Source organism: Schistocerca piceifrons, chromosome 4 (assembly GCF_021461385.2).
Source record: "Schistocerca piceifrons isolate TAMUIC-IGC-003096 chromosome 4, iqSchPice1.1, whole genome shotgun sequence".
Taxonomy (NCBI): Eukaryota; Metazoa; Arthropoda; class Insecta; order Orthoptera; family Acrididae; genus Schistocerca; species Schistocerca piceifrons.
In genome coordinates this window covers 363,574,662-363,601,458 of record NC_060141.1, presented here as the reverse complement: position 1 = coordinate 363,601,458, position 26,797 = coordinate 363,574,662, and the positions used below count along the sequence as shown (strand labels likewise).

At 41.8% G+C, this 26,797-nt stretch overlaps 1 protein-coding gene across 1 annotated transcript in view; it reads right to left on the bottom strand.

The window, feature by feature from the left end:
• The window catches only part of LOC124795845, a 923,569-nt gene that overhangs the window by 116,308 nt on the left and 780,464 nt on the right, over nt 1–26,797 (bottom strand). The gene's annotated exons all lie outside the window — the stretch shown is intronic.

Sequence of the window (26,797 nt, the reverse complement as noted above, 5' to 3'; positions counted from 1 at the left end):
ATGTTTACTAACACTCGTCTGAGGATTGGAAATGAGACGCTACTAGTAGGATATGCGTTTTGCTATTTTGGCCGCAAAATAACTGATAATGACCGAAGTTAAGTCGACATACAATTCAGACTAACAAGGGAGGCGTTTCTGAAAAAGATAAATTTGCTAAAATCCAATACAAATTCAAGTACTTGTTTTGCAAATCAAACTGCCTGTTGCTGCTGCTAGTTACTTTATTTATCCCACACGCGTTTCGCCTTCTCCTTTTCTAAGGCATCATTAGTGGGATCTATAATGATGCAGTTTTGTTAGTTATAGATTACCAAACAGTTCACTTCGCGATTTTTTGTAAAAATGTAATTACTTACGATTTGCTGATCTGCGTTTCCTCACATCTGGTCTGGAGGTCGCACTACCACTTTTATCACTGTTCTATATTCACATCTTTGTATTTTCGCCATCCACACACTGTTCACCATGTTTCTCACTCTTTTTTTGTGGTAGAATATCGTTCTTCCGTCATTTGATACAACTATTTCGTCGTACACTTCTTTTCACAGCGTAAATATTGCGCCTCTATTACGTGTTTCATCGTCTTTGGTATGTTTACCTATGTGTTGCCACCATAACGAAGTATATGTTCGTTACTAACTTCTTTTTACGATGTTTATACCTTGTGTGTGCGTATGAGTGAGAGAGAAAATGAGCACAAGCCAACCATTAGAGAAGATGACATGAGAATAATTAGAATCAACAATAATAAGCACCTTCTGACCATGCAACAAAATTACTACACACATAAAACCAAAGCAGAGGGGAAAATCCTGTTAAATGACCAAGTACACATGCAAAGCAATTCATTATTTACACTAATAGATAAAATAACAATAATGTTCGCAAAAAGGATAAATATAATAATACTGTTCAATGTAATAATAATAGAACCCAACATCTTTACACTCACTCATCCATGACCCCTCCCCAGAATATTGAAACGAAAAGTCAAAACAGCTGTCACCAAAGTTTTCAGCCACTCGCTAACAGCTAGTATAACGCCCCGCCTCCCCCCACCACACACACACACAAAAACGGCTCTATCCCCCCTCTCTCTCTCTCACTCATGCGCACACACACGGTATAAACATCGTAAACAGAAGTTAGTAACGAACATATACTTCGTTATGGTGGCAACACATAGGTAAACATACCAAAGACGATGAAACACGTAATGGAGGTGCAATATTTACGCTGTGAAAAGAAGTGTACGACGAAATAGTTGTATCAAATGACAGAAGAACGATATTCTACCACAAAAAAAGAGTGAGAAACATGGTGAACAGTGTGTGGATGGCGAAAATACAAAGATGTGAATGTAGAACAGTGATAAAAGTGGTAGTGCGACCTCCAGACCAGATGTGAGGAAACGCAGATCAGCAAATCGTAAGTAATTACATTTTTACAAAAAATCACGAAGTGAACTGTTTGGTAATCTGTAACTAACAAAACTGTATCATTATAGAGCCCACTGATGATGCCTTAGAAAAGGAGAAGGCGAAACGCGTATGGGATAAATAAAGGAACTAGCAGCAGGAAAAGGCAGTTTGATTTGCAAAACAAGTATTTATATGCTTGCTGCGGAGGATGGCCACACAAACAAACGCATTCAAGTGTTCGAAATTTGCTTACTTTTGGAAAATCTTAGAAAGTTTGTATTTTTCCGAAGCTTTAATCTTATACGGAAGTTAATGTGGACGATAAGAAGCAGAGACAAGAAGAGAGTAGAAGGTTTCGAGACGTGGTGCTACAGAATAATGCTGAAGATTAGATGGGTAGAATCAGCAACTAATAGGAGACTATCAGAATGGAAGTAGACAGATGGACACTAAGTACAAAACTAAAATTTTGCGTCCATATCAACAGATAAACAATACTCATGGCGATACATTAAAGCATGTTCCATCTTTTTGTCACAGAGCCAGCACTCAGCATTGCGCTAGAAATAGATATGTAACTTCTGGAGAGCCATCAGAGGATGCTCCTGAAAAGGTTCGAAAACCGGATCATGGAATAATAAATAACTATTCAAAAAAGTGACTGGTTGAAGTCTGTACTGTATCGAAATGGGAAGAAAAGAGGTTTGTGGTGCAATTGGACTAAAAGAAGGGATAAGTTGATGGGACACATAGTGAACCATCAAGAGAAAATTAACTTAATAATCGGTATAAGTGAGGAGAAATGCCGGCCGGGTGGCCGAGCGGTTCTAGGCGCTACAGTCCCGAACCGCGCGATCGCATTAGGTTGGTTAGGTTTAAGTAGTTCTAAGTTCTAGGGGATTGATGACATTAGAAGTTAAGTCCCATAGTGCTCAGAGCCATTTGAACCATTTTTGTGGAGAAATAAACTTTGTAGAGGGAGACCAAGGTTTGACTATGGTCATTAGGTTCAAGTGAGTATATGTCAGGCAGAGGCGTAGAGGCTTCCACAGAACGGGCTGACGTTGAGCGCTGCGTCAAACCGGTTTTAGGTCTGAAGACCACAATGTAGTACCATACCTGTCCGTTCAACTTATGTGATTTCCCTTTATATTGATGTCCATTCCTCCTCACTTGAACTATCTACTGTGGTATTCATCATCGGAATATCTACAGCCTCAGACAATACGGAGCGCACATCACCATTCCTCAATAGTGCCTGTGGTATCTTGCCTAATAACGCCACGACACTTGGCAGTTTTCATAGACACATTTCGGATTATTGTAACAGATTCTGCCACGAAGCTGCTAATGAAATGACTTGTAAAAAGGATTAAGTGCGTCTTCAAACTTTTAGTTTCTTGATTATTTTGTGTTTTAAAGACAGATTGCAAAGGGTTGACATGACAGGATACCGGCAGCATACAGCCACGCCGTTGTTCTAACAGCCTGGCGACATTCACCATAAACGAAAGCCTTATCTACTTTTTCGAGTGCCGTGTACACTGTGAAAGTCGGAAGAGTTTTACGGGCAAATTTTCTGGTAGCTACAAGAGCACATAAGAAACTGATTGGCTTCAAGCGGACAGGTAAACACACGAACTGCACCTGATAAGAGAAACACCCCATCGCGCCCCCCTCAGGTTTAGTGGTAAGATGGCCCAGTGGATATGGTTCAAATGGCTCTGAGCACTATGGGACTTAACTTCTAAGGTCATCAGTCTCCTAGAACTTAGAACTACTTAAACCTAACTAACCTAAGGACAGCACACACATCCATGCCTGAGGCAGGATTCGAACCTGCGACTGTAGCGGTCGCTCGGTTCCAAATTGTAGCGCCTAGAACCACTCGGCCAACACCGGCCGGCGCCCAGTGGGTAGCCCACCAAAAACTGAACACAGACCAAGCACGGAAACAGGAAGAAGGTGTACTGACCTGTGAAAAAAGAAGCAAAACAGAAACAGTGATCGCTCCAAGTTCAAGATGTGAAACATCGAGGGAATTTCAGTAGCCATAGCATCGTGGTTAGTTATGTGGTCACGCTGTTGGACTGCGAAGAGGGAGATCCGTGTTCAGATCTCTGTCGTGCACCACATACTTATTTTTTTCACGAAATTGTGAACTGTCCGTCATTGGCGTGTCTGGTCGCTGTATTCAAATTTGTGTCTGTGTCTTGGGGGGGGGGGGGGTGTCTGTTTGCAAAAAGTCCCAAAATGGAACGCAAGAGTCATAACATGGTACATGGTACATGAGTATAACAAATACGTATGTCAAATACGTATGTATAACAAAAACGTATGTCAGGAGGTCCCTTCCTTACATTTCAGATGAGTGACTTGAGAATGCTACATACCATTTGTCCTCATACAGGCATTACCGAACAGAATTACGAGGCGTAGTGCTTGAACCAATGTACTCGTAATCAACAGGAGCAGTGTTCAAATTCCCATTTGACCGTACAGATTCTGATGGTTTCCGTAAATCACAGGGTTAGTCCTTTGGAAAAGACAACGACCGATTTCCTACTCAATCGGGCTTTATACACATTTCGTCTCTAATGACCTCGGCATGAAGCGTCGTTAAACAGCCTTCTTCCCTCTTTTCTCATTTCCGGCCTGCACCGTGCCTTCCGAAAACAAAATCCGGATCCATCCAAAACATAATCATTGCCCAGAAATATCCATTGAAGCTACTTTTTATACTGTTTGCGTCAGTGTTTTGTCTAATACGCGCGTCTAAACTCTATTTATTCTTGCGTACACTTAATTTCAGAAAACGATACAATGACTTACTCTTTTTCCCTTTACCTGAACCCACTTTTGTTGGAACTGGTAACAGCGCTGTTGTATCAGCAGAGATAATAAGGAATAAAAGCTGTCGGAATATCAAACACATTTAGACACATATTAAGTTATCTAACATTGCATATCAGAGTATTTTATCGTAGGCACCTCGTTTTGTAGAATTAGCTCCCAGTGAGGGAAGAGAATGTGCTTGGCTAGCAAATCTTCGCGCACGGTCACTTTAGTTTCTAGAAACTCAAGTAGAACCAAAAAGACGGTACCCTACTCAACGGAATCACTGCGTTGGAAATGCAGGTGGCAAAATAATGAGGACGAGAACATCTGTAAAACAAGAGAACATTGCAATCCAATGACCTCTACTTAAATTTATTTAAACAAGAGGCATGCCAGATATCAGTATAGAAACTGTAAGAGGATCACTATGCCGGCCGCGGTGGCCGTGCGGTTAGGGCGCTTCAGTCCGGAACCGCGTGACTGCTACGGTCGCAGGTTCGAATCCTGCCTCGGGCATGGATGTGGGTGATGTCCTTAGGTTAATTTGGTTTAAGTAGTTCTAAGTTCTAGGGGACTGATGACCTCAGATGTTACGTCCCATAGTGCTCAGAGCCATTTGAACGATCACTATAAGAGCCAAAAATAACCTTACCGGCCAATGACATCTATGTCACTTACGACGACATTTATGTTCAACAAACTACAGTGTGGCGTTTCGAAGATAATAGTTATTTCTCTCTATTCCGTTCAAGAAATAATCTCGATAAATCAAGTCTTTGCACCTTTGTATGTTCCCATTTCCATGAAAATCAGGCAAAGGGACACGCAAACCCATTGCAGCATTCCAAAGTCCAAGGCGAAGTTGTGGAACGGAGCAATAAGTTTGAATAAAACGTATGCCTGGGTTTTATACTCGCACGTTTTGAGAGTGCTTCTGACAACAAAATCGGCGCTAACAAACATAAGTAACCAGATACTGATGCAACTCCTATTCTAGTATACCGAAGAATATGTACGTCGGAGCTACGCTTCAATTAGGTCCCATCAGGATTGTGGGAAATTAAGATCTGATACAGAAGCTCGGAAAGATAATTGCATATCACAGAAAGTCTTCTCACCAGCTCCCAAGCAATAGTTCAGATCCGTAAACTGATAGAACGAAGAAGGGATACGGGTTAATGGAATTAACTACCTACTTTCGCTGTTGACATGAAGCTGATTGCCGCCTACGCTAATACACGTCAGCAATGAGCGGAATATATTTATACAACACGTTTAAAAGTACGTATTGCGAAACTTAGCTCTCTCTGTTCGTCCATGAGATCCAGAGCACACTAGAAAAAGGTTTCAGGTTGTTGACGTGTTCCCTGACCTCAGGTAGATAATCGATTCAGTTCCGCAATGTCAAATGGTTCAAATGGCTCTGAGCACTATGGGACTCAGCTGCTGTGGTCATAAGTCCCTAGAACTTAGAACTACTTAAACCTAACTAACCTAAGGACAGCACACAACACCCAGCCATCACGAGGCAGAGAAAATCCCTGACCCCGCCGGGAATCGAACCCGGGAACCCGGGCGTGGGAAGCGAGAACGCTACCGCACGACCACGAGATGCGGGCTCCGCAGTGTAATTTAGTTAACAAAATACGAAATTAATAAGTATCGGACGGGACTTGTGACTGGATAGAGGAGTCCCTTGTAGATAGAACTCGTTACATCACTCTTTACAGAAAAAGTTCAAAGATGTGAAGGTAATTTTGGGAGTGGCTCAATTAAGTGTGTTAGGGACATTACTGTTTACAATATATACAGGGTGGTCAGGAACAGTGTGAAAAGCTTGTGAAGGCGTTGCAAGGTAAGTTGTGATGGCAAATAATTGTTAAGAAAAAAAATCGATACATTGCGTCGTTTCCGAGCTAATTGACGTTGAAGTTAGCCAATCAGGTAGTTGTGCGCGCAAATTCAAGGGCCCCTCAATACAATTAATGCCAGTTGTTCTCGTAGCGTAGACGATAGCACATGAGACTGCTCAGCCTTTGGTTCGCGTTCGATCCTTACTGCGGTCCCATGTCCAATTTTTGTATCGTTCTCTTGTTCGGTTTTAGGAAGCCAAACGAAGAACACGTTGGAAGACACCGTCTCTGGCGGGCCGCTTGAATTTGCGCACCAAACGGCCTGATTGGCCAACTTCAATGCTAATTAGCTCGCAAACGGCGCAACGTATAGAATTTTTTTCTTAACAGTTATTTCTCGGCACAACCTATCCTGCAACATCCTTACAAGCTTTTCAGATTGCTCCTGACCACTGTGTACAAATGATCAAGTGGATAATGTTGTAGGTTCCGTGAGGCTATTCGCGGACGATACTGTTGTCTGTGAGAAGGTAGCAACGCCAGAAGTCTACAGCGAAATGCAAGAAGACCTTCAGAGGATCGACCTTTTCTGCAGAGAATGGAAGCTAACTCTGAATGTAAATGTGACGTGTTGTGCATAAATAGCGGAAGAGATGCACTACTGTTCGAGTATGCTGTTGGTGACAAATCAGTGGAAACACTAACTAGTGTAAACTAGGTAATAGTAACCAACCAGAGCGACCCAAAGTGGAGTGACCAAATAAAACAAATAGTAGGAAAAGTAGATGCCAGACCGAGATCCATTGGGAGAAACTTACAGAAATGTAATTCATCCGTAAAAGAATTAGCTTACGAAGCACTCGTTCGGCCGATTTTTGACTATGTTCAACAATCTAGGACTGTTACAAAGTTGTATTAATGGAAGAGATAAACAAGATCAAACGAAGAACAGCGTGTTTCGTCACGAATGCGCTTACTTACAGCAATGGCCGACAAAATCCAATGACAGAAGGCACAAGAGTGGCGTTTTGCATCACGAGGATGTTTACTGTCGAGTTTTCTTTCCAAGAAGAGTCGAAAAACAAGTTACTTCCTCTCACGTGTGTCTCTCGAAAGGATCACAACGAGATATTGGAGATCACACGGAGCTGTTTTGCACACAATCATTGTTCCCACACACGCGCTGCTCGTGAATGGGACGTGGAAGGGAGGAAAAGATTGTTGTACGACAAGTAGCCTCTCCCTCCCCCCCCCCCCCCCCCCTTCCCCTGTAAGGCGGCATTCGGAATGTAGATCTAGACACTGGTCTAAAAATAATGTACAACCAACACATTAAAAACGAAGTAGTACAAATTAACACCGATGTTACTGAACCAGTTGAAGAGTTTTTTTTTATTTAGACCAGTTGAAGAAAACGACTAGAATGTTAACAAAAGGAATAAATAGAGAGTGAAAACAATCTATTAAGCCTTTCGTAGACTAAGAAGAGTTTTCAAACCTCCGTTTCCTTCGTATCTGAGACAATGTTTTCTGTCTGTCTCGCCTCACGGCAGTGATAATGGACTTTTACTACGAAGTCCATTCAAAGACAAAGGGTTGTTCAGCGCAATGGAGAAATGAATGTTAGGAATCGCTATGAGAGAGAGAGAAAAAGAAGTAAATGAATTAGATAATAAACTGGAACGGAAGGCGTAGTTACGACTGTAAGGAAATGATTCGTAGATTGACAGAGCTTTCAGCAAGTGAACTAACAGTAACTGCGCCAAGAATGTGATTCGTAGATTTACAGTATATAAGAAAGACCGAGACGACGATTTAATGGAAAGTGGGTAGATGACATTAGGAAACACTGAGGGGAAACGTAAAAGCATGTAAAATAAGAAAGTATGTACGTAGAATTATGGAAGAGACTTTTATCCAGCAGTGGATGTGTATTGGCTAATGATTGACGACAATGATGACGCACTGTAACACCAATGAACAACCTAATTCTTCATATCATAAGATTTAGTGGTGCTGGTAGTTACATTGGTAACAGTAGGACGATATTTTTTTAATCGTAGTGGTGGGCTAAAAATATGTAGTGGTCAATCAGTTTGGTTAATTTAATTTATTTATTTATTTCCGTCTTTCACTCTATTGCAAGGGCTCATTGGTAGAATAAGAGATAAGAAAAGTGAATGTGGGCAAGCGTATTGGTTCAGTAAGTTCAAATAAAATTTCCAAGTCGTTAAGGGGGTATGTTGTTTCATATTTTTGATTTTTTATAATTTTTTTTGTATTTGCATTACACACGACGTCAAGACAAGAATGTCACAAAAATAGTGTCACGTGTAGTTATATAGTTTATGATTGTATCTTCATGTTTCTAATGTCTCTGTTTTTAAGAAGGAAGATACGAATATGTAATTATCTTAATTCATTTTACTACAGTAAAATGTGTATAACAACTGTTTAAAAATGATATCATTGGAACAACTTACATTTCGATAGAATGTACACAGAAAAAGAGAAAATAATCTTTCTGTTCTTCCCTTCCTAATTTTTATGTTAATATCTTAGATAACATAGGTCACACATAGAGCTTTCCTGTCACAGGTTTATCTTTGACTTGTTTGCCACGAGGTGGCGCTGCACACAATTCTGTGCTCCCTCACAACAGTAAATAGCTTGGCTGTGTGCTACTGTTTACGCTGGACCGAATATCATAGCTATGGTTAGCAAACCCAGTAAGGTGGGAAGCTGCTCTATTGTATGACGTTTTCAGCGGCTACTTACTTACTATTTTTACCTGTACTGCCACAGTTTTTCATTTTATTTTACTTTATTGTATATCAGGTCAACCATGGACTTCCCAACAAAAAAAATATGCTTGTAACCGAGAACATATGCACTTAATAGGTTAAACATTGTTAAGTGCTCTTTCTGTTTTGTTGTTAATCATATGACTGTAATCAATACTTGCTTCGTAAGTTGTACTCTAATTACGTGTTTTCTGATGTGTATGCAGTGCTTGAGAACTGAAATGTTGCAGTACACAAAGTAAAAATAAAATGGCAATCACTAACAGCCGATGTAGGAAACACTTCTTTCAAGCAGTCAGAGGAACTCTGCAACAAAAACATTGTGAAACTGCTTGTTTTGTAATTTTGGTAAAAGACCTTTGGAAATCAGCGAAAATGAGACAGTGTCATTTCATCACATAAATTTATATACAACCAATTTCAGACTGAACTCTTGGGGGATGTAAGATTGCAAGAACGACCATCTTGTTCTCCAAATCTTCGACACCTTCTGTAAGAGGTCGTTAGTCAACGTCACCGGGAATATATATCCCGTGAGCTATTATCTGGAACACTTCGTGTCGAATCAATCAAACGGTGACGTCAATGAGAAAGGAAAAACGAGTGATAGACCAGCAACCCCCGAGAGTAGCCAGATTAGCGGGAGGCGTTAGCGGTAAGCTGCTTCCTAAGATCGATTCACTGCTACCTTAAACGCTGATCTTGATGAAAATAACTCATCGGCATGTACACAGAGGATGCATTTTCTTACACTTTTATGTTGGAAAACATATTAACTTTTTTGTGTGCTACTCTGATAAATATATGTACTGCGGTAATGAAACTTGATACTTTGTGTTCACTTGAATTTATAACTGATATAATCCAATATAAATGGTACCGTTAGGTTCAATCCTCTTCTTTGAAGGTGAATTCTGAAAGCCGTGAGCCATTAATACTGTATAATCATTCATTCACAAGAACTAACTCAAGCAGATGTTAAACAGATTTTCCTCTTCTCAACGAAATCGGTGTATATAATACACCCATTGATTAGAAAACTGATTGCTTTAGTGAAGTCTCCGAAATTGCCTCAGGTTTCATACCATTTTTAGTACAATTCAAAGGAACTCACTCCGCGTGACTGATACGACTTTTTTAATTGTTGGTATCGTACAATACGAACATGAAGCGTAAATAGAGTTACGTAATAGTACAAGGTTGTGCAACTGTGAAAATGAAAAAGAAATCTATGTGCACCTCTTGATTCTTAAAAAATAATTTTTATTTCCTTATGAGACTAACCGTGCTGCAGTAAAATAGTCATGTGGTTGACTTCTGTTCTCCTAAATTCCCTTTTTGCTTTTCAAAATAAAGCCTGTTATCATCATCACACTTTGTCATTACTACCACCACCATCTCCATCACCACCACGGTGTCCCTCCATCACCGCCAACACTACACTTCATCACCACCATCTCCAAACTTTCTTATCACTACCACTATTATCAAAATTTTCCGCCACCTCTACCACCATCACCACCGCCGCCACCATCATTACCATAGCGAATACTTCTAATACTACCACCTTAAGATTTGTTTACCCTTTTTCTATGGTCTCGTATCTGCTCAAACCGACTTCTCTTTCACTAGATGAGACGATCCTCATTAGCTAACCACTGCCCTTTCATATTTTTATAGCACAATAGTCAGTGTCTTCTAAAAGGAAAGAAAATTTTAAATTTTTATTATTATCGACGAAGACACAAAAAAGCTTTTACTATGGACAAAATGACAGGAAGAGGACTGAAGTTTCATACGTGCAGTGTATTCATGTATTTCACATTTGCACTGCGCTTATTGAGACTTTCATCAAATCGGTGCTACACTTGCTGACTGTCCCTAAATTACAGAGTTCTTTAAGCAAAGTAATCATTTGTTACACAAGGAAGTCAAGTTAAATAACACTAATCAGTTTTTCTCGCAAAGAATGTGTGTTAACAGACAACCAGCATCAGCGACGTAAAACACAGCTGAAGAATCTATATCAAGTTGAGCGTTAATTCAAGACGTTCAGTTTTCTAGATTTTAAGGCCAACTTACATTTCATTTGAGAAAGACTACCGCAAAAGAAAATCTTGCATCATCCGTTCATCGGTCAGAGCTGAAGCTGTTTTAGGAACTAGTGTTGTAGCAACTTCGTTTTGAGAGGCTTCATGCTAAGGCAGTACCGAAAAACCTATCATACCGCCGCCTTGGGAAATCAAAGTTCCGCACTTGCCTGAATAGTGAATTTGTGAAAACTATAAAACGTACAAATGCAACCTTGAACATCGTTCGTTTTTGCTTTTTGTAAATTTGGTGAAATGGCGAAGGAACTGAAGTTGCAGTACAATGACCAGTTTTCTGTGGAACATAGCACACAAAATTGGTTCTCCTATGGGTTTTGTGTCACAGTGAAACGTCAGGACAAAAGTGAACCGGAGTTTCCCTGCACCAATCAAAAGAAATTTTTAGCAGTGTGTAAGTGCTAACTCTATGAACACATGTACCAAGTATGTTCCTAAATATTGTTGTTGTTGCGGTCTTCATTTCGAATACTGGTTTGATGCAGTTCTCCATGCTATTCTATCTTGTGCAAGCCTTTTCATCTCCGAATAACTAGTGCAACCTACATTATTCTGAATCTGTTTATTGTACTGATTTCTTGGTCTCCCTCTACGACTTTTACCCTCCCACCCCCCCTCCCACCTCTCTCTCTCCCTCTCTCTCTCCCTCTCTCCCTCTCTCTCTCTCTCTCTCTCTCTCACACACACACACACACACACACACACACACACACACACACACACACACTTCCCTCCAATACTAAACTTCTAGTCAGGTTGTGCCACAAATTTCTTTTCTCCCCAGTTTTATCCGGTACCTACTCATTAGTATCATGCTCTACCCACCTAATCTTCAGCATTTTTCTCCAGCACCACATTTTAAAAGTCTCTATTCTCATCTTGTCCCTTAAATCTATATTCGACGTTAGCAAATTTCTCTTCTTCAGAAACGCTTTTCTTTCCATTGCCAGTCTACGTTTTATATCCTCTCCTCTTCGACCATCGTAATATAATTTCCTTTCCATCTCCTGATTTAATTCGACTATATTTCGACTACATTCCATTATTCTTGATTTCCTTTTGTTGAGGTTCATTCATGTCCTCCTTTCAAGACACTGTCCATTCTAGTACCTGGAATAGTGTTTCAAAACATTTAAACTGTCCACTCCGTTCAACCCCTCTTCCCAGTCCTTTGCTGACTTTGACAGAATTACAATGTCACCGGAAAAAAAACCTGAAAGTTTTTATTTCTTCTTACTGGACTTTAATCCCTACTCCAAATTTTTCTTTGGTTTCCATTAGTGCTTGCTTTATGTGGAGGTTAAATAACATCGGGAATAGGCTACAACCCTGTCTCTTTCCCTTCTAAATGACTGCTTCCCTTTCATGCCTCCCGATTCTTATAACTGCGTTCTGTTGTCCGTACAGGTTGTAAATGGCCTTCCGCTTCCCATATTTTACCGCTGCTACCTTCAGAATTTCAAAGAGAGTATTTCAGTCAATATTGTCAAAAGCTTTCTCTAAGTCTACAAATACTATAAGCGTAAGTTTGTCTTTTCTTAACCTATCTTGTGACAAAAGTCATAGGGTTAGTATCGCCTTGCATTTCTCCGGAATCCAAACACGTTTTCCCCGAGGTCGGCTTATACCAGTTTTTCCTTTTTTCTGCAAAGAATTTGTGTTAGCATTTTGCAGTTATGACTTATTAAACTGATAGTTCGGTAATATTCACACATGTCAGAATTTGCTTTGTTTGAAGTTACTGTATTTTTCTTGAACTATGAGAGTATTTCGCCTGTCTCATACTCCTTGTACACAAGATGGAAGAGTTTAGTCATGGTTGGCTCTCCCAACGCTATCACGAGTTCTGACGGAATGTCGTCTACTCCAGAGGCCTTGTTTCGTCTTAGGTCTTTCAGTGCTCTATCAAATTCTTCATGCAGTATCACATCTTCCATCTCGTCTACATCTACGTCCTCTTCCATTTGTGGAATACTGCCTTCAAGTCCGTCTCCTTTGTATGGACCCTCTATATACTTCTTACTCCTTTCAACTTTCCATCTTTGATTAGGACTGGTTTTCCATCTGAGCTCTTGATATTCATACGGCTGCTTCTCTTTCCCCAAAGGTGTCTTTGATTTTCATGTAGGTGCTGCCTCTTTCCTCTAGTGATACATATATGCTTTTAAATCCTTAAATTTGTCCTCTAGGCATTCCTATTTAGCCATTTTGCCCTTGCTCTCGCTCTTATTTTTTTGACGTTTGTATTCTCATTCGCCTGGTTCATTTATTTCACTTTTATATTTTTTCCTTTCATCAATTAAATACAGTAACTCCTATGATATCAAAGGATTTCTACTAGGCCTTGTCCTTTTACCTACATAATCCTGTGCACCGTCACTGTTTCATCTCTCAAAACTACCCATTCGTCTTCTACCATATTCCTTTCCCCTGTTCTTTTTATACAGCCTTCTTTCATGATTATTAAATCAAATCTTGACGATTAGATTCTTCTCTGTGGAAAATTCTATCAGTGGCTTTCTCTTTCGTTCCTTTTCCGTAGTCAGTATTCACCTACTACTTTTCCTTCTCATCCTTTTCATACTATTGAATTACAGTCCCCATCACGCTTAAATTTTCGTCTCCCTTAACTATCTGAATAATTTCTTTTATCTCATAATACATTTCTTCAATCTCTTCATCATGTGCGTAGCTAGTTGGTATATAAACTCGTACCACTGTAGTAGGTGTGGGCTTCGTGTCTGTCTTGGCTACGCTAACGCGTTCACTATGCTGTTCACAGTAGTTTACCTGCATTCCCAATGCCTTTGTCGTTATTAAATCTACTCCTGCATTACCCCTACTTGATTTTGTATTTATAGCCCTGTATTCACCTGACCAGAAGTCCTATTCCTCCTGCCAACGAAGTTCCCTAATTCCCATTACATCTAAGTTCAATCGATCCATTGCCATTTTTAAATTTTCTAACCTGGCTGCCCGATTATGGGATCTGACATTCCACGTTCCAATACGTAGAACGCCAGTCTCGTTTCTCCTGATGACATCTTGCTGAATAGTCCACGCCTGGAGTTCCGAATGGGGCACTATTTTACCTCCGAAATATTATATTGGTGGAGTACTAATTTTTGAATCTCTCTGTTAATGCTGGTTTCGTTGTCCTGAAACTGTTAGCAGCAAGAGGGAAGCGTTCGAAAATGGAACGAGGTGCGATTAAAACAGAGATAGGTCTCTAAATTGCTCACTGCTGAATAAATTATGCCAACTGAAATCCATCGATGTTTGCTAAAGGTGTATGGAGGCGATAAACTAGACACGACTAATATGAAGCGATGGGTATTGAATTTCAGTATTGGTGAAAACCATCTACACGACAAGCCAAGCCAAGCCTCGATCGACCTTGCTCAGTTACCTTCCCTCATAACGAATAGCGTCTCCATCAATTCATGTGTGATGATCGGCGGATGGTGAATAATGAAGTGTGTCCACAGCCGAATGTTGGCTGTAATGCCTTAAACAAATGTTATACAACAGAATCTGTGTGCGAGATGGGTCCCTCTCTTTGGGTTTATGACTGGTGAAATACGTCACCAACATTTTCCAGACTCATATGTTGACAACAGAGTGGTAGCGTCAGCTGGTTCATATTTTTACGAGTCCGGGATGCAGGTTTGTGTTCACTACTGGAAGGAAGTGCACAACGAATGGTGGTGACTTTGTGGAAAAATGGCAGTATGTAGCTGGGAGAGAGCTCCATTTAAGTGTGTTATTGTGCTTTCTGCATTTGTTGTAGTTTCTACAAAAATTAATGGCGCTCTGCGCTGTCTTCAACTATTGGCCGTTCGTAAGCCCCTGGGTCTACTCCTGGTATTTTATCGAAAACCAGTTTAATTACCGTACATATCAGCCGATAAAGCGAACCAGTTTCATTATTGTATATTATCTGTGGCAGACAATTTAAAATCTGTGTTCTAGATATGCATCTACATCTGGAATCAGCAAGACACCTGACGATGTGCCAGTAACTGATCCCCCCTTCCCTGTTCCACTCGCAAATTGCGCGTAGGAAGAATGATTGTCGGTAAATTTCCGTATTGGCTTAAATTTCTCGCATTTTCTCATTTCTCGTTACGTGTGTGGAAAGAAGTAATATGCCCTCCGACTTTTCCCGGAACTTACTCCCTCTGAATTTCAACAGTAAATCTATTCGTTACGCTCAAAATCCTTCTTGTAGCGTCTACCACTCTAGATTATGAGCGTTTCCGCAACGCCCTCGTGCCGACTAAACGATCTACGTTAGATTATGTCCATCTCCTCTGTTAATTCAACCTGGAAAGAGTCCCAGACTGATGACCAAGACTTGGGTAAACAATAAATTTGCAAGCAACTTTTTTCGTCGATGAAGTACATTTCCATAATACTCTTTCTTTGAAACTTAATCTAGCAACTCTTTTTCCCACGATTTTTTTATATGTGGTTATTCCACTTAAGGTCACTGCAGACGGTTACCCCTTAGCATTTTACGGTAGTTACTGTTTGCAGCAATTCGTTACTAATGGCATAATCGTAGAGGAACGTTATCTTTGTTTCTGTACAACACATTACGTTTATTCATCAATCGTCAGTAGCTCTTTCTGTAATTCGCTACAGTCTTCTGACTTTGCTGCTTTCTTACAGACAATTGCATTATTTGCAAACAGCATCATGAAGCTTTCGACGTTATCCTTGAGATCATTTATATATACTGTAAACAGTAATGGTCCTATCACACTTCTTTCGGGTGCTCTTGAAACTACCTTTATCGATTTTTTTTCTGTTAAGAGCGACTGCAAGGAAGTCCTGAATCCAGTCACAAATCTGGTCCGATACTTGGTAAGCTCGTATTTTGTTCACTGAACTATTTTTCCGTACTATATACAAACGTCAAAAAAAGTTTTGCATCACGCCGGTTCCCAGAACTCCTGAAGATAGACGCTGACTGTGGATATTGTATCACAGACACACTCCCTTTGACTGTTCAGAGATGTCACTAAATCCGCCCAAAGATGTAAACAATCATGCATGAGCAGTGCCTATTAGACGGAGGGGTTCCGACAGCCGATCAGTTCCAATCATTCCACCAGGAAGGAGGTACATGGCTCCTGTTGTCTGTAGTTCGACCATGCCTAGACGGTCAATACCGCAGTTCTATCGCGTCCGCATTGTTAGTTTGTGACAGGAAGGGCTCTCAACAAGGGAAGTGTCCAAGCGTCTCGGAGTGAACCAAAGCGATGTTGTTCGGACGTGAAAGAGATGCAGAGAGACAGGAAATGCCGATGACATGCCTCACTCAGGCCGCCCAAGGGCCACGACTGCAGTGTATGACCGCTATCTGCGGGTTATAGCTAGGAGGAACCCTGACAGCAATGCCACCATGTTGTATAACGCCTTTCGTGCAGACACAGGACGTCGTGTTACGACTCAAACTGTGCGCAATAGGCCACATGATGCGCAAGTTCACTCCCGACGCCCATGGCGAGGTCCATTTTTGCAACCACAACACCGTGCAGCGCGGTACGGATGGGCCCAACAACATGCCGAATGGACTGCTCAAGATTGGCATCACGTTCTCTTCACCGATGGGTCACGTGTCTGGAGGCAACTCGGTCAGTAGCCGGCCATTGTGGCCGAGCGGTTCTAGGCGCTTCAGTCTGGAACCGCGCTACCGCTACGGTCGCAGGTTCGAATCCTGCCTCGGGCATGAATGTGTGTGATGTCCTTAGGCTAGTTAGGTTTGGGGGCTAGTTTTAAGTCTAGGGGACTGATGACCTCAGATGTTAAGTCCCATAGTGCTTAGAGCCATTCGAACCATTTCGTTCTCCAGACATGAAACCTATCGAACATGTCTGGAATAAATTGAAAAGGGCCGTTTATGGACGACGTGACTCACCAACCACTCTGAGGGCTCTACGCCGAATCGCCGTTGAGGAGTGGGACAATCTGGACCAACAGTGCTTTAATGAACTTGTAGATAGTATGCCACGACGAATACAGGCATGCATGAATGCAAGAGGACGTGCTAGTGGGTATCAGAGGTACTGGTGTGTACAGCAATCTGGACCACTACCTCTGAGGGTCTGGCTGTATGGTGGTACAAAATGCAATGTGTGGTTTTCATGAGCAATAAAAAGGGCGGAAATGATGTTTATGTTGATCTCTACTCCAATTTTCTGTACAGGTTCCAGAACTCTCGGAACCGAGGTGATGCGAAACTTTTTTTTATGTGTGTATATCCATTAATATTATCAAGGCGCCTGTAAGAGCAGTGCTAGGAGCACTCCAGGAAACTTTAAAGTATTCCTCGCTGTACTTCATAGCTCATCCTGTAGAGTTTTAGTGCATCTTTGGAGCTAAGGAACGCCATAATAGTATCATGTGGTAAAGAGAATGACGTTTGTCTTTTTCTTATAAAGTAGAACATTACGACATTTCATACTCGCATTACTCCTTCTGCATGCGCTCCCAAATCCAGAATTCTTATATCGAGGGCATGGTAAGTAATTCTTGTTTGACTTCCTATTCATTCTTTATTTAAGTACAGCAAACATTTATTTCCATTGCTCAATTTAAAATCAAAGTGTGTTGCTCGATTAATTTAATTTTGTCAATATATTTTTATTTTTGCCTGGTATGGTCTTTTATATTGTTTTTATAATAATAAATCGTTTAAATAAATTGTTGCCTGAAATTTCCTAGGTATGAGGTCAAAAATTCAAATATAAATAATGAAAAATCTAGACTTTTTAAGTAACTTGTTTTTAGTGTAGCCGTATCCGTTTCCAATTGAGTCGTCACGGAGCTTTGACGCACTGAACCTCCGCTCCGACGTAGAGTTTGCAATCCGCAAATACCAGTTGTTAACTCTATGTTCTGCGTAAGCGTCCAGTGCTTACTCATTGTCGTTCTGTTATAGTGTTTTGTATTGTTCCTTGTTAAGTGGTCTCGGCCACTCTATAATAGTAACGACGTCAGGAAATGCAATCTCTATTTCGAGTTCGACAAGGCAACAAGAAATATTCAACTGACTGTCCGTCAGAGATAGACGATTGGATTTAGAAAGTTATCAGAATCACATCAAAGTTCACACTGCTTACTAGGACTCAGAGCTCTACTGTTTTCCAGTGGAACGGTTAAACCCTGTGTTGCAGGGAAGGATTCTGGTCAAACATGGAAGGCATACTGAATTCCGTCACAGTGACGCCTCACTGACTACTGCGATAATTTCTAACTCTGACGGGGAGTATAAAAATGTACGTCTGCTTAATCTGCCTCCTCAGGATGAGGTTTGGACCAAGTGTGGGGAAGCGAAACAAATCCTTAACGAACATTGGTCTAGCCAGCATAAATTGCAAAGTTCCAGCAGCGTCGGGCCGGTTGAAATGTGTGTCAAACACAATATTCCCTCCCATCCCAGTGTTTGTGGACACAAGGTGAATGCTGCTTACAGTGCACTGATAGGAGCGTATTTTATCTGTAACGAAAGTGGCCATCAGAGAACGAACTGACATTTTGACTCAATTCGTTAGAGCAGCGCAGGAAACTGACGTTAGCTGAACTTGTCACGTAGAACCAAATGATGGACACAGAAGGGCCAATCACTGGCGAACTATAGCATCAGGAGCCACAATTACCAGCTGCAGAATATTCCCTGTTACCCTAAAAACGTCCACAGTTGGTGGTCTTGCGGTGGCGTTCTCGCTTCCCGCGCACGGGGTTTCGGGTTCTATTGCAGGCGGGATCTGGGGTTTTTCCTGCCTCGAGATGGCTGGGTGTTGTGTCGTCTGCATCATCATAATTCATCCCCATTACGGTGGAAGGAAGGCAGTGGCAAATCACGTCCATATGACGTTGCCTAGTACGGCGATGCGGGTCTCCCGCATCGTTCACTACGCTCTTCGGAGTATGGGACCTCATCATCATCATCACCCTACAAACCGGAAACCGAAAAGCCACCCTCAAAACTGATGCGTAGCCGCTAAACAACAACAGGCGTCGGATGTGTGATGGGAGGAGCACGGACAAAGACGTACCCGAGTTGGAACCGACCGGTAGCTGAAACGAACGCTTCAAAAACTACAGCAACAGCAGCAGGGGTAGTAGCAGCACAGGACCTCACACTGGCCAACGTGCTTACAGCGCCAGAACGACGACAATCAGGTCTTAAAAATGTTTTTGTTGCGAAACCTGTTGATTTTACGTTGGAACTCGCTCCAAGTTGAGATGTGGATAAAAATCAGCACACTATAAAAGGTCGCGTTCGCCGACGCAAGTCCCTACATCAAAACAAGCAGAAGCGCAACAAATATTAGTCGACCAGACTGTTTGATTGAATTTTCTCATTTTGAGAACACTGGAGGAGCGATCTTTTTCACTTGCTAAAAGAATTCAACAGCCTGGATCACATAGAATATTTCTTTATTCGAGACAACCGGTTTCGACAGATTTTGCTGTCATCTTCAGGTCTTCAAAATGTTTTCGTTGTGGAATGTGTTCACTTTACGTTGGACCTCACGCCAAGCTGTCATGTGAATAAAAATCAGCATATTATAAAAGGTTTGCATGACTAAAAAAATAGAAAGCACCTTGCGCAAAAGCCCATGTCCATATATGCATCACTCACAGATGCTTGCTACAACACAAGGAAAAGACAGTACGCAATGGAACATCAAACGGTGTACAAGTTGCAACTGTCAGTTCTAGCGCTTTACATATCCTCAGTCACTTTCTAGATGGTCCACCGCTTCCAGTTTATGTGGAAATCTAGTAAGACACTGATCGCATACGTAAACAAAGCGGTCGTTACGAGGAAACGCCCGGTAGGTATTCAAAACACCTAACGTACACTTGGGTACGACCTTAACTGACCAAAGCTACTAGGGAAACTGCCGTAGTCTAGGCTTGCTTATGATAGTTTGTGGTACCCAAAAGTGGATTTACAATTTTAGCTCCGTGTAATAGCAAGCAGTTTGAACTCGATCTCATTCGATTCCGATAACTTTCTCGATCCATTCGTGCACTTCTAACGAACTTAGCTGAACGTTTCTTGTTGTCTTGTCGAATTCGACGCAGAGTGAGCATTTCTTGGAAAACATTCCTGATATCATTATGGCTATAAAGCAGCCGAAACCACTAACAAAGAAAAACACAAATGCGACAACAGACCGACAATTAGTAGGCACCGGACGTTTAGGCAGAACGCAGAGTTAACAAACAGTATTTACGACTTCCAAACGCTACGGCGGAACGAAGATGTACTATGTCCGAGCTCCATGACGTTTCAAGTAGAAATGACCATTCACCTTCTGGTACACTAGAGGCAAGTGGGTTAAAAATCTCTAGTATTTTCATTATTTTTATTTCAACTCTTGGGCTCTTACTTAGGAAATTTCAGTCAAAATTTATTTCAACTATTTGTTACTCATAAAACTAATATAAAAGGTCGTACCACGGAAACAATAAAACTAAATTGGCAATATCAGATTAATAGAGCATCACAGTTTGAATTTGATTTGCGCAATGGAAATAAATGTTTGCTGCACTGAAACAAAAAATGAATAGGAGGTCAAACAGTGATTACTTACCATGCCCTCAATAGGAGAATTCTAGATTTTGGAGCAGTTAGACATAGGCTAAACTGCGAAAATCAACTTTAAACGGCGTATAAAATCAATTGTACCTTAAGTGCCGTTTAAAGTAAATTTTTGCTATTTACACTATGTCCAGTTTGTGTAAATAGATGTGCTAATGTGCACTGTGTTTTTATGATGTAACAAGCATCTGTAAGCGATGTACGTATGGGCACGTAGTTTGCACAAGGTGCTTTATGTTTTTTACTTATGACAAACCTTTTATAATGTGCTGATTTTTATCCACATTACAAGTTGGGGTGAGGTCCAACGTAAAACGAACACGTTTCACAACGAAAACATTTGTAAAACTTGAAGATGTGAGAAAAGTCGGTTGAAACTATTACCGCATCTGGGCGCGGAGGCGCTTCGGTCGGCTTATGCTGAGTTTTATCGTGATATTTCACAAGGAGACGCTGAACCACTTGTTAGTATATGCAGAGATGTCTTGAGCTCATTCGCAGTGAGATGTGTTTCCTTGGCAACCACTGTACTTCTTTACTGTAAAGTCATCGCGTGTTTCTGATGACAGCCATTGGAGGCCAAGTGGAATAATATTGTGGTCGGATAGCAAGAACTCTCGATAAGTACAACAAGGAAAGCAGAGCAGGTGTACAAACAGAAGAGTGTCAACCGGAAACCCAAAGCAAACAAGAGGAGGGACTTAGTGAGGAAAGGGCATATCAAGGCAGATTGCCTGTTGAGGAACATATGTCTGCGACGTAGATACAGTAAGCGATTTCGGAATAGATCGACTTCAATATCTGTCAAGTCCATCCGTTGCCTCCGTCTGCCTAGGTGTTCATTACGAGCGGACGACGTAGAATCAGAATCCAGCAAATGTCCCTGCAGTTCGGAAGAAAAACAAGCACAATGACTTTAAAGACATCAGTATTGCTACTCAAGACAAGGAATCCCAGCCTGAAAAACAAATGTAGATGGAATGAGATCACCATGATTTAATCAGCATTACTGAGTTTCTCTGTGGCTATGGCTCAAGCTTATAATACTCTCTCTGAATATAAATAGAATTAAATCTGAGTTAAACACTGAATCTCTATAACATTTTATATACGACTCAGAAGCAAATGTAGTTATTTTGCAGGAGGATTTTCAATTTATCGATACCGGATTTAAAACAGTACCAACCGTAGCGCCTGAAGAATGTACAGTCACAGCGGTCTTATTAAGAGATGGAATTCAGTAACCAATGTCGAGATTTTAGATTAAATTCTAGGAATAGGCCTTACAATTTATGACGTCACCTCAATTAACCTATGCCAACGGCCTTGCCGCAATGGTATAACACCGATTCCAGTTAGAGCACCAATGTTAGGCACTGTCGGGCTTGCCTAGCACGTGGGTAGGTGGTTGTCCGGGTTTGCCGAGCGCTGTTGGCAAGTGAGGCGTACTCAGCCCTTGTGAGGCCATTTGAGGAGCTACGTGGCTGAGAGGTAGCTGCCCTGGTCACGAAAAATGATAACAGCTGGAAGAGTGGTGTGATGGCCACATGCCCCTGCGAATCCGCATCCATTGACGCCTATCAGTTGAGTATGGCACTGCGGTCGGTCGATAACGTTGGGCCTTCGCAGAGAGTTTAATTTAATTATCCGATAAGCACTCTCCGGTAACAGCAACAGGTTAGAAAGATCCACTTTTTAAGACGATATTATTTATCTCTTAAGAAGAAGCCTCCAAAGCCTTCTAATAGCATATTATTTTAACTGTATAATAACAAAAAGGACCAGTCACCGAGCTTCATGAGCTAGTTAACAACATAAAACTGAAAACACTTGGGAATTAAAGCAATCGGCTAAGTAATGTATGCATCCGAAACAAAAAGTGAAAGAATCCTTGCAGCTGATGTGATACCGAATTATTCCCCTAACCACTGGGCCATTATAGTCAACAGCCCAAGAAAGTGCATAGATCACAATGCAAGGTCAACGTTTCACATCTGGAAGACAGAGAAGCGTCGATTTTATCAGAGAGACGTGGACTGCCGATCTACATACAATACAGAAATATTCCTCTACAATAGAACAGTTTAGCCACAAGGAAAGATAGGCAAAGTTTAATTTGTTATGCATCTCAATAAGTAAGTAACAAGTTCTATCACACAGAACTGAGAGAGCTGTATTCATAAATCCAGAGTGACAGACACACGCGTTCAGCATATAACGCGAAAAAAGGCTAAACTACTGAGTATCAAACGGAAACAAAGGAAGGACTCAAGATAAAATCCACACTCAAATCTATTTTACAAGAGTTGCTCACAAACCAGAACGAAACTGTCCGACAAATCGAACAACATCACGAACAACTGAACTCCTATGATGAAGCAGACGAAACCACTACGGATAAAATCGCACATAATTTTCACGGAGAGACTAAGAATGATGAGAATATTGAATGTTTATCTGATTTTAATGCAGACGGACTTTTAGAGTTAATCAAAAAGTCACCATCAAACAAATCATCCTTGCCAAACGGCCTTCCAAAGGAATTTTGTCCTAGATTCTGGAATATTATCAGAACAACTATTACAGCGATTTTAAACGAAATAATAAAATTTCAAAGAAGGTAACAATATTTAAGGACTAAAGGTAAAAGTCAGAAGAAGTAGATAACGTACATCAAATAACTTTATTGAATTTTTATTATAAAACGGTTGCCACAGCAGTTAATAGCACAATGACGCATCTACTTGAGAATATGACAATAAAACATCAATCCTACCTTGCGAGATGTTTCAGCACGACCCAAATCTCAGACTATGGAGACATTATGTCATTAGCTGTAGTAACTAACATAAAATGCGTTAAACTCTTTGTTGGCTTCTGTTATACTTTTGACTGTCTTAATCACCGCTATCTATAACAATTACTGAAACAAACAGCACTCGAAGAAGGGGCTGAAAAAAACTGGTACAAAAATAAACAAGGGAGACATCGGAAGAATTGGAATTGCCAATGTACCGTGGACGGTGATGGTGGCAGACCACACAACCTTGGCAATTATAACACGTAGGTGTCCATAAAAAATGAACACGAACAATTGGAAACACGGAACGGACAACATACAAGGTACCATAACAGAAAATGCCTGGAGTCCACCAATTTCATAAAAGATAGTTTTAGACACTTACGTACTATGTAAAGCATATTATACGGCTCAGTTATTCCTGGTGCCAAAAATCCAAGCCAAAGGGATAATGCAACTGTCCAGCAGGTATGTATGGATAGGCAATATCTTCAATTTAAACTACAACACTATCACAAAGTCAAAGCAGAGGGAGGCTAGGAATTAACGGACATAAGTAGGAAGGCCAATGTGTTATTCATAAAAAGAACAGTCATGATCATTAACAAGGAGCCAAATACCACCACTTCGAAATTATTCAACATTGCACGGCCCGCATATGTACAACCGTCAATAGCAGCAGGCAAGTTAACTTTTAAACTAAAGCACATCAGTGAGTTTTGACTTGAATTGAGTTACTTAGGTTACTTGCCACTTTACGAAAGACTGGTTTAATGACTAAGGCTTTAGTTGATGCACGGAACTAGACAGATGCCAAGTAGAAGTACCCACAATTAACGAAAAAGACAATGTGGGGAACATTAGCTTACAAATTGATTCATTAGAAGTGGCTTCAACATGGTATAAAGTAGTGAAAAAATTCAATTGCAACTAATGAAAAACTCTATCGGACTGGACTAAGCGATACTAACGAATCCTCAAAATGTGGTCTAGCTGATATGCTGCGACATAGATTCACTTGCTGCGGGCAGTTAATGAACTGGAAATAGGTCAGGAAGAGATCAGCGCTCCTCGTAAGAAGCGCAGAAACAAATTACAACACTCATAAACACAATACTCCTCTGGCCTGACTCGGAGTTCTAACAACAGACGAAGACCAATACTGTGATGTGTACACTCGGAAGCTAAGTGAACTATATAACATACAGAAACAGTGAAGACAACATTAACTCATTTCAAATTGGCGAATCAAACAGTCCCCGAACCTCAAAAAGAATTTCTCAAATCGCAATTTTATTTGAAAAACACGGAATCTGAAAAAAGAGTTATAGAAATCGTCTTTGAAGTTTCTGTGACAGTTATTATATAAAAAAACATTACGCCAGTTGAGTATATTATAACTACCTTCTATTGATCGATTTCATTTTACCTCTCCAAAGAGACATGAGAGATATAGAAAGATTTTGATATAAACGAAGTGTTCTAATCAGCCTCGTGAGGCAAATGAAGAGCTGCTTGGATAAAGAAGCAGCGGTATCACTAGGGTTTATGTATTGGCAACAACTTAAGGAGGAATTGGCGATGTGCTGATCACATATCCCACGATCACAAGCTGCTCCTCGTACTGCGTTGAAGCCAGCAGTCGGCAAGTCGGAACAGACCTCTGGACTAATCCATGAGTGACATTTATTTTTGTAATCAAAATATCCACGGGTATGCTGCCGGTCTATAGTGTCCAACGGGCACAATATTTCGGCGATCAAACATGTCGCCATCATCAGGTGAACTGACGGACTGAGCTCCTGTGAACGTGCCGGCACGGAGATCCGTACGCTATGGCTGCTCAGAGGGAACTGGGTTCGGTCGCGGCGGCGGCCGATTTAAATACCCTCCGCCCGCGGCGCGCTCCCTCCGCCGTCCGCGCCCAGCGCCACGGTCGCGCGGTGGAACAGATTGCGACGGCGTCTGAGATGACGTCGGTGTGATGGCTCTGTCCGCCGTGGTCGTCACAACTATACGTCTGCTCGATTTACTCTTGATTAACCCGATCGCTGGTTCCCAAGCCTTGCTAAGATTATAGCCACAGTCACGGTTTATGAGGTCGTCATTGGTGCGAATTTCGATGGCCTCTCTAACTCTAGTACATAGGGCGCGCACTATCTCTGACGCAGAGAGTCTACCCCAGGAATTGGAACATCTGAGAACTGTATTTCGAAAAAATGGGTACTCAGAGTGGCAGATTCAATGTGCTCTCCGCCCAACCACTGCAGCACAACCTGTTGAGATGGATGAAGTCGCGAGGGAGGAGGTAGGCACTGCATTTATTCCATACACAGGCGCACTCTCGGGAAAAATCGCCCGCATTCTGACGAAACACCGGGTCGGAACTGTGTTTTGTCCTCCAAATAAAACTCGTGCACTGGTGGGGAGCGCCAAAGATGACCTCTCTAACAACGCTGTCCCAGTATCTCGACGTCTGTACCAGAATCCTCGTGCGGTCATACTCCATGGCGTGATTTTCCAACAAACAATGTTCAGCGACCGCCGACTTGCTCGGATACATCAGTCGAGTGTGCCTCTGGTGTTCACGGCATCGATCCTCGAGGGTACGCATCGTCTGACCAATATACGACTTGCCACATTGACACGGAATCTGGTACACGCCGGCCTTCCTCAAACCGAGGTCATCTTTGGCGCTCCCCACCAGTGCACGAGTTTTATTTGGAGGACAAAACACAGTTCCGACCCGGTGTTTCTTCAGAATGCGGGCGATTTTTCCCGAGAGTGCGCCTGTGTATGGAATAAATGCAGTGCCTACCTCCTCCCTCGCGACTTCATCCATCTCAACAGGTTGTGCTGCAGTGGTTGGGCGGAGAGCACGTTGAATCTGCCACTCTGAGTACCCATTTTTTCGAAATACAGTTCTCAGATGTTCCAATTCCTGGGGTAGACTCTCTGCGTCAGAGATAGTGCGCGCCCTATGTACTAGAGTTAGATAGGCCATCGAAATTCGCACCAATGACGACCTCATAAACCGTGACTGTGGCTATAATCTTAGCAAGGCTTGGGAACCAGTGATCGGGTTAATCAAGACTAAATCGAGCAGACGTATAGTTGTGACGACCACGGCGGACAGAGCCATCACACCGACGTCATCTCAGACGCCGTCGCCATCTGTTCCACCGCGCGACCGTGGCGCTGGGCGCGGACGGCGGAGGGAGCGCGCCGCGGGCGGAGGGTATTTAAATCGGCCGCCGCCGCGACCGAACCCAGTTCCCTCTGAGCAGCCATAGCGTACGGATCTCCGTGCCGGCACGTTCACAGGAGCTCAGTCCGTCAGTTCAC